Source organism: Pygocentrus nattereri, chromosome 3 (genome assembly GCF_015220715.1).
Source record: "Pygocentrus nattereri isolate fPygNat1 chromosome 3, fPygNat1.pri, whole genome shotgun sequence".
Lineage (NCBI taxonomy): Eukaryota > Metazoa > Chordata > Actinopteri > Characiformes > Serrasalmidae > Pygocentrus > Pygocentrus nattereri.
The window spans coordinates 21,238,653-21,247,447 of record NC_051213.1 but is presented as its reverse complement, the minus strand read 5'-3'; the positions used below and the strand labels follow the sequence as shown (position 1 = coordinate 21,247,447).

Here is an 8,795-nt window from a genome sequence, read left to right as displayed (position 1 = left end):
CAGTTGTTACAACACTTAGGAGTGTCACAGTCATGAATTTCTGTGCATAAATAATTGATTGATGGTATTATTGTATTACAACACAGGCCTAAAGTGGCAAAGTGGCTGATTAGTCACTTTACTCAACAGCATTGTTTACTGAGTAGCTAACACTGGTGTACTGTCAAATCAGTACTGGGCACACACTCACACCAGTGTCTACAGTTGCACATAATTAGAATTATGCAAAGCTACATATTCTTCATGAGAGTGATAAATATAAGCAAAAAAACAAAACAATCTAGCATCTAGCAACAGTCTTGCTTGCATATTTGCTAAAACATTAGAATTAGCTAGATAGTTAACAAACAAACAAACCTGCCCTCTAAATGTTAGAACAACAGGCTAGAAGTTAAAATATCTTTGTTTTCATAAGTCCCATTATGTCTCAATAAATGCATTTAATGCTTTCTTTTCTTTTTAAATTCCTTTATCCCACCAGTTCTCATTTTGTTTCTTGCAGCATAATATGACTGTGAAATTGAGGTTAGCTTAAATAATTTAGATTGTCTTAAACAACCGTGATTATCTGAAATAACTGTGACTGGGTGATTACGTAATAATTGTGACAGGCCTAACAACACTGCAGTTCAGTCTTCAGAAGCTGAAGTTTATCTGTTTTGTTCTTTACCACTTTACATGCAAAGTCTATATTATGCTGTGGCAGGTCTTTAAATCGCAAAGATAAACAAAATAATTACACGAGGGAAATACAGTGACAAAAAGTAACTATGTCAACACATCTTAGTGTCTTTAATACACTACATGGATAAAAAAACATTGGGACACACCCCTTAATCATTGAATTTAGGTGTTTCATTTTGCCCCATTGCCACAAGTGTATTAAATCAAGCACTTAGCCATGCAGTCTGCTTTTACACACACTTGAGAAAGAACGAGTTTACTGAACTTTGAGCTTACTGAGCATTGTACTATAATAGGATGCCACCATTCACAAAATTTCTTCCCTCCTAAATATTCCATGATCAACTGTGAGTGGTATTCTTGAAAAATGGGAGCGTTTAGGAACCACAGCAACTCTGCCACGAAGCGCCAGACCATGTAAAGTCACAGAGCGGGGTCACCAAGGCTTACAGTGCAAACATTCTAATGAATCAGTAACTGCAGAGTTCCAAACCTCCTCTGGTATTAACATCAGCATCACACTATGAGTTTCATGGCATGGATTTCCATGGCTGAGCAACTGCATGCAAGCCTTACATCATCAAGCACAATGCCAAGCGTCAGATGGAGTAGTGTAAAGCACACCATCACTGGACTCTGGAGCAGTGGTAATGTATTCTTTGGAGTGACAAATCACAGTTCTTTATCTGGCCTGTCTGGGTTAGCGAATGTCCGGAGAACTTTACCTGCCTGACTGCATTGTGCAAAATGTAAAGTTTGGTGGAGGAGGGATAGTGCTATAGGGTTGGCCTAGGCCCCTTAGTTCCAGTGAAGGGAAATCTTAAGGCTTCAGCAGACCAAGACATTTTGGACAATTGTACACTTCTAACTTTGTGGGAACAGTTTGGGGAATGTCATTTTCTGTTCCAGCATGATTATGCCCCTGTGCCCCAGTGCACAAAGCAGGGCTGGGTGTTTGGTGTGGAAGAGCTTGACTGTCCTGCACAGAGCCCTGACCCCAACCCAAATGAATACCTTTGGGATGAACTAGAATAGAGATTGCGAGCCAGGCTCTCTCATTCAACATCAGTGTCTGACCTCATAAATGCTCTTCTAGATGAGTGGGCAAAAATTCCCACAGACACTCTCCAAGATTTTGTAGAAAGCTTCTCAGAAGAGTGGAAGCTGTTATAGCTGCAAATATTAATGTATTAATTGATGGATTTAAACTGCTGTAGGTGTAATATGTAAATGTCCCAATATTTTTGACCATATAGAGTATGCAGTTTTGTGTCTCAAAGCTCTGTTATAACAGGAGACCAAAAACAAAGTTTACACATTAGATGTCAGGCCTCATGCATTTCCAATTAACGTTTAAGAAATAAAAGGCCATGTGAAACAGGGCCCCCTATTGATGAGAGCTGATTAACACAAGACACTTCCTCTGCCATACTGAAGAACTGAAGATTGCTTCAAATTCAGAAATTGTAGTACAAAACTATAATATAATATTGGTTTTGTGTCTGTATGTATCTCTGTATCAAAGCTTTTAGAATCTGCCCAAAGGAGAGGACAGCACACTCTCATACTTTTATATTAGAAAAACGGTCCATTTTATGGTACCTCTGCCTTCACGAGGTTTTGTTGATTAGTTGTTATACTCTCTATTGCATTATCTAAATATTGTTATAGATTATAGTTTGAGAATTATAATTACAGGAGCAGAAATAAAATGTTCTCTACTTCAGTGTAAATTAAAGTAACAGGATTTGATTTCAGCCATTTTGGATCATTTCTGTTTGTTGTTTCATCATTAAATATTTTAACATTAACCTTTTCAAATGGTGTAAAACACTGCAACAACAAAAAGCCTATTTTTGCTAGCATCCCCTGTATGTGTAGCAATAACAACAACAATAATTGTAGTAGTAGTAATAATAATAATAATAATTTGAAGAGGCAGATATAATATAAATAATAAGCTATTATTCTAACATTATAAATAGGTAAACTGGTAGGATGTTTAGTAAATATTTGAAGTAAACATGCTTCAAGTTTACTCACATTTAAACATTATAATTATTGGAGGCACTGACTAAAGTTCTCCACTATGTGTAACAAGCACCCTGTGTTTACAAAGGAGAAGGGATAATCTGTGTTCTCAGTGGGCTTGTTGGATCACTTGCTTCATTTCAATTTTCTGACATGGTGTATCCAAAACTATATGATGAATAAATCCATGAAGACAGATTTAGGTAGCTCTTGATGCCACTGAGCAGTCATCATCAACCCTTCTCCTGGAGACCTATTTTGTTGCATAGTTCCAACCTGCATCTAACACTAACTGCATGTGACCATAACAAATAGTATGTTGAAATAGTACATGACAAAAAGTGTCACATCTGAAGAAGTGGTCAGCTGGAACAGGTGCGGCAGAAACGAGCATCTAAAGTGAGCACAAAGGTTTTTCTTTTCCTATTCTCTACATGATGGCCTATTAGCTCTACATGATGATCTACTGTATTCACTTCAGAGTTGCCAGGTTCACATCAAACTTTCAGCTCAGGCTACATTGTAGCATCCCTATGGACAGTCCTTCTTGTGCTAAGAGACTAAAAAGTTCAGTAGTACAATGGAAAAATTTGCACACAGAGGAGTATATTTGAACCATTTTTACAGTAAAAATGAACTGACTTTACAAGATGCTTAGTCCTGGATTTTGGAGACCATGTTTATATTAATCAAACCGGGGAAATCTTTCTAACGTCACTTGACATTAAAGGTTTTCTTGTCTAATATGGAGGCGGTTTTACCAACATAGGTTTCCCCTTCAGATGAGCTAATGCTAAAGCTAGCATTGGATCTACTCAGAGCAATGTTAGATGTTGAGGAGTGTTACACGAGGTCCTCCAGCAACCTTTAATGAAACAACACAAAGAATGACGTGCACTAGTGAATTACTACTTACACACAATATTTTAAACACAAATTGGAGAACGGTTCTGTAAATCTTACTCATTTATCAGCTATCAGAAGTTTCATAGTAAACTGTTTCCTCTAACTTTTTATTATTAATTATTCATCATTATTAGTCAATATTAATAAAATCAGTAGCAAATACTGTAACCCAGATAGGTCATGTTTAGCTTAGCTTACCTTAGCCAGCATCATTGTTCCACTGAGCTGGGATCAACATAAGGTCAACAGAGGTCCTCATTTTCGGTGGTCTGTCACCGCAGTTGTCCCCGTTTTTTTTTTTAACTGTGAATTAAAAACACTGGAAAATCCTACAAAAGTTGTGGCGATAGAGCAGACATTTCAGGTTGTACTTCTTTTCGTCCAACAGAGGGGGTGGTTGGTTGCTGCTATCTACTAACCACTGCTAAAACGGATAGTGCCGGTCCTAAAATCTGATTGGCTGAGCAGCGCTCAAAGCCGTTGTAAAATAGGCGCCTATGACGACCTCACAGCAACTGAACTTTGTATTACTGCGCCTCGGCACGAAAAACCTTGTTAGCGGAAAAATCGGACTCTGCTGCTGGGGTGGACCACCGAGTGGACTGATGAAGTAAGAACCAGCCTCTGTTTAAACTGGTTAACAACTCGTTTTCTTAACTAGGACTAAGCTGCTCAAGTAGTTAAAACACCAAACGATATCAAACATGCTAAACAGCATCATTAATGACCCAGCCTTGAATTAAAGTACTTAACGCTAGGTTATGATACGATTTGCAGCAAAGCGACATTATAAGAGACTAAAAAACGTTACTTCTATGATTTACATGCTTAAAATGTCCGTGTTTCAGTCAGAAGCACAACCCACGCTGAATCCCAAACTCGTAAATAGTGTGCTAACGCTAGGGAAGTTTGGAAATTAGGTAGCTAGCTGCTACAGACAAGTAATGAAATATTTGTTGAGTATGGATGTGGCTGAGTTCCAAAGGCTATTTTTAGCTGCATTATGGGGTTCAGAAGCCAGTATTTAAATTAATAGCTACATATTGCACTACGTAGGGAGAAGGGCACCATTTGCGATTCAGCCACAGCGCGGGATGGGGGGCGTGGTTGGGTTGGTGCTATATATAATACTCGCGGTGGTAATTTAGTAACCAAAAAGTACTTATAAGTGAATGTTAAACAGTGTTGTGTTATGAAATGTTCTGTCCGTGAAATGACCGCAGTGTACAGCGGTGGGCACTGAACATTCCTCTACTCATTCAGCAGGCCATGGTTGCTTGGCAACCATACCATAGGCTAAAGGAACTATATTTCTTAGCAAAATTCTTTAATAATAATAATTTACATTATTTTATGGAAAAGTATTTTATCATATTTTATGTTGGCTGCCATTTTATAATAGAAATCAGTTTATTGTTTAATTCTACCACTTACTTGCCTAGTTTTAGAGAATAAACACACAACATCACCACAAAGGCCTTTTCTAGACAAGAGGTAACTCCGGCAGATAGGGTGGGGTTAAGGGACCGAATCATGCTACCAGGTGGTAGGGGGGCTATCTGATTTGTATAGGCATACAATGTACTTGCATTTAGGCTACCACGTGATCTATAAATAGCACAACATGTTTTAAACTGCTTCACTTTTTCAGCCATCCATATTTGACATAAGGTTACCTAGTTAGTACCATAGATAGGACCCAGTTTTATCATTTGGCCTTCACCATAGTTTATTACACTACAGCAGTTACCATCATCAGAATACATGAAACTGGAGCGTTCTTCCTTTTTGTCATAGATGAACAAATGGGATATTTTAATGATATATTGACCGCTGAACTGGAAATGTCACTAGTTTTCATTTCAGAAATCTGGTCACCTTAGATCAACATTTTTCAGCTTCCTGAATGAGACAAAAACACAATCATCCAAATGATCAAGATTTGTAAGTCACTATAGGCTTACTTTCCTTAGCAACACTTTCCCGCTGTTTCTAATGTTGCCTTCACTTGTTTGCACTGAAAAAACAAAAATGTCATTCGTCACCTCATAGCGATACGCAGCCATGCAGTTGTTGATGTGGTGACCATACTGGTGAAAATGGATGAGTATCAGAGGACAGCTTTTGCTAGCAGCGCAGACTTTATTAGAGGAAGGAAAAGGAAAAATGCTTTGTAATTATATTCAGAGTTTGTATGGGTGCTTGAAATGCATGAATTTGAAAATTTGGTTTGATTTTTGAAAATTTGATTTGGTTTGAAAAGTGCTGGAATTTTTATAAATGGCTTGAAAATGCTTGAAACTGTAGCTGTATTCCTTTTATGACAAATACAATAAGCCTACCCTCAGTAAGTCTATGCTTTATATTATATACTGTCAGGGCTACGAGTCTCTCTTCTGTGCCCAAAGCCCCTGGACATTTGACAGGTTCTTCTGGCGTGTTCTAAAGTTATTGTCCAAAGAACTAACTGCTATATAACTACTTCTAACAAAATAAGAAAATGCAAAAGTGTAAAAGAGCAAAGTAAAATAAAAGTAAAATGCTTCAGTCGCTGAGTTCTTGTGGAAGCAAGGGAAAGGCCTTCTTCTTTATTAAGCTCGAGTGGCAAGGTGGTTCCCGGACAACCACTGATCATCACGAAACACCCATTTTTACATCCTGTTTGGGGTAATGAAGCAATCACCACTCCCCTCTTATACAATCCTATATCATCTTAGTTCCCATTATTTTCAGACCTTGCACTTTCTCTTGGGAACCCTTATTTCCAAACATACGTGATATATAAAAAAGTCTTACCTTAGCTATACCAAGACGCTCCACTCTTTCAAGGGCATTGGCTTTGACTGGTTGCATTGTGAACCCACTTACTCCAGAGACGGGTTCTTATCAACTTAAGGGTAGCTTGTCTTTCCCACACAGCTACATTAGCAGGTTCTCACAAACTTCTGGAGGCCTCTTTGTTACCAGGGCTACTCTAGTGTCCAGGGTCCTAGACAAACTAAGGCCTATCTCACAGTGTGAGGATTACTATTCTTTTGGTTAATTAACACTACTTGTTAGTATTATCAAAAATAATTCATTTATTCAAAACATCCATCAATACCTTAGCACGTACTGAGTTATTTTACAGCCAAGGTGTTAAAATGGACATGAAATATTATGGCTCACAAGGTGGTTTGATTTTTGTTGAAAGAACAAAATGGCTCTTCTTAACATTTGAGTTGTCGCCCTCTGACTTAAAAGACCTGGCTCAAAGAGCTCATTTGCAACCCATACGCTGTTAGCTAGTGTCTGACTGTGATCTGCCAGTCTGTTTTCAAGTTGCTACTATTTCTATTTTGATTTGCACAATACTGTGAAAAGGTTATGAAGCTGATTGACTGCCTACCTCAAAAGTGAATGTCGTTATTTTTTACTGCAGACTGTTGCTACTGGCAGTGGTAAAATTCACAGTCATGGCCCTGTTTTTTTTTTTAATGACTGAAGACCATTAAAGATTATAGTCATTAGCTGAGAGGACTGTCAGTCATAATCTTGCAAATGGTCAGTTAGACTGGTTTGAAACTGCATTCACAAGCTACTTTCAAAATGTACACACGGTAGAAAAATAAAAAATAATCGTTTTATGAAGTTTAATTGCTGTTAAATAGTCCAAAGACAAGCGGGCACAGTATATGGTACGCTAAAAAGTGGAAGCAGATGGCACGCTTGATGATCATGTCATCAGTTTGTTATTTTACATTTGTGTCTATTGACAACTCTGAATTTGAAGGAAACTTGTGTAATGCCAAGAAAAACAAATCTCTCACACTGACAACTATTTACCATTTTTAAAAGGGGGTTATTTGCGTTATTTTGTATGGTTATTCTGAGTTTAGTGAGAAGTTAAGCATGAAGATATGTTACACATTAGCACAAAGGGTAAAACCAAAGTTTATATATCCTCTCTAATAAAACCCCTTTGTCCCTTTTAAGTTTTTATCCACAAGCATATTTGGATTTTTGCTGCTTTGTTAAAATTCAGTAATCAAAGGAGTAGTCAAGGGAGACAGCGCCATCTAGAGGGAGCATCTTCCAACCTTTGTGGAAACAAATCCACTTAGAGGATTCTGCCTTTCCCTGCCCTGTGATGCACCGTAGACTGCCTTGTTATTCTTGTCCCCTGGTTGGACTTTCTGTCTCACCAAAAGAGTTCTAATCCCTTCTCCAGGTTTCATTCTTTTAGTACTTCCATGACAACTTTGTGATGTAGAGTTGTTTTAGAGGCATTAAACTCTTCAAATATCTGGTTCCTCACACCACTTTGAAGAGTTTCTCTGGAATGGAGTGTTTCACATCAAACCACTCTGACTGACTTTGTTTGCATCTTAATGCTTGAATTATGCTGGAATTTTGGAAAACCAGTGTAATCCCCCTTTAAGCACTGCTATAATTACTCGGTTGTTTTGATCTTACTATTTGTATACTCTTGCCTGTATCCCAGCTATTTCCCGTTGATGAGTCTGCCTGTTTCCATTTTTTTAAATGAATGAAAATTCTAATTTATTGTAACACTATTAAGATAAAGAATTAGAATGAATAGATGAGGTAAGTATGACCAGGCCAGGTAGTTAGTTCTGTCAGTTAGAGGGCAGTAAAGATTCATGATTGAGTGAGTCCATTCTAAGTTTAAGAGATAAAAGCAGATGCTGCTACTCTGGTTGAGAGGTTTTTCTTACAATGGTGTCAGAAGCCATATGCTACCCGAGAGAAAGTAAATACATATTTTAAAGCTTGATCATGAATAAAATCTTGTGGGTCTGCTTGTTCTATAGCTACAGTGAATAAATATACACATTACAATAAACACAACGTATGTATTTTCTCAGCCTCATTCACAGTTACAGTTGTAATTTATTGTTAATTTATTGCTAAATTAAGAAATGCATTATCTCTACAGGATGCAGAAAAGCTAGTTCATGCATTTATCACTTCAAGGCTAGATTATTGTAATGCCCTGCTGTCTGGATGTCCCATCAAAAGCCTTAACAAGCTTCAGCTAGTCCAGAATGCTGCAGCCAGAGTCCTCACAAGAACTAGGAAGTTTGACCATATTAGTCCAGTTTTATCAGCCCTGCACTGGTTACCAGTTAAATTTTGCATTGATTATAAAACTATATTACTGACATATAAAG

At 37.7% G+C, this 8,795-nt stretch overlaps 1 protein-coding gene across 1 annotated transcript in view; it reads right to left on the bottom strand.

Moving 5' to 3' along the window:
• bcl3 (BCL3 transcription coactivator) overlaps positions 1 to 310 on the bottom strand; it is a 34,711-nt gene extending 34,401 nt beyond the window's left edge. Inside the window, exon 1 of the mRNA XM_037536317.1 lies at positions 1 to 310. This exon is cut by the window's left edge and continues 253 nt beyond it. The gene's annotated coding sequence lies outside the window, so the exon portion shown is untranslated.
• Positions 311 to 8,795: the final 8,485 nt, after the last annotated feature.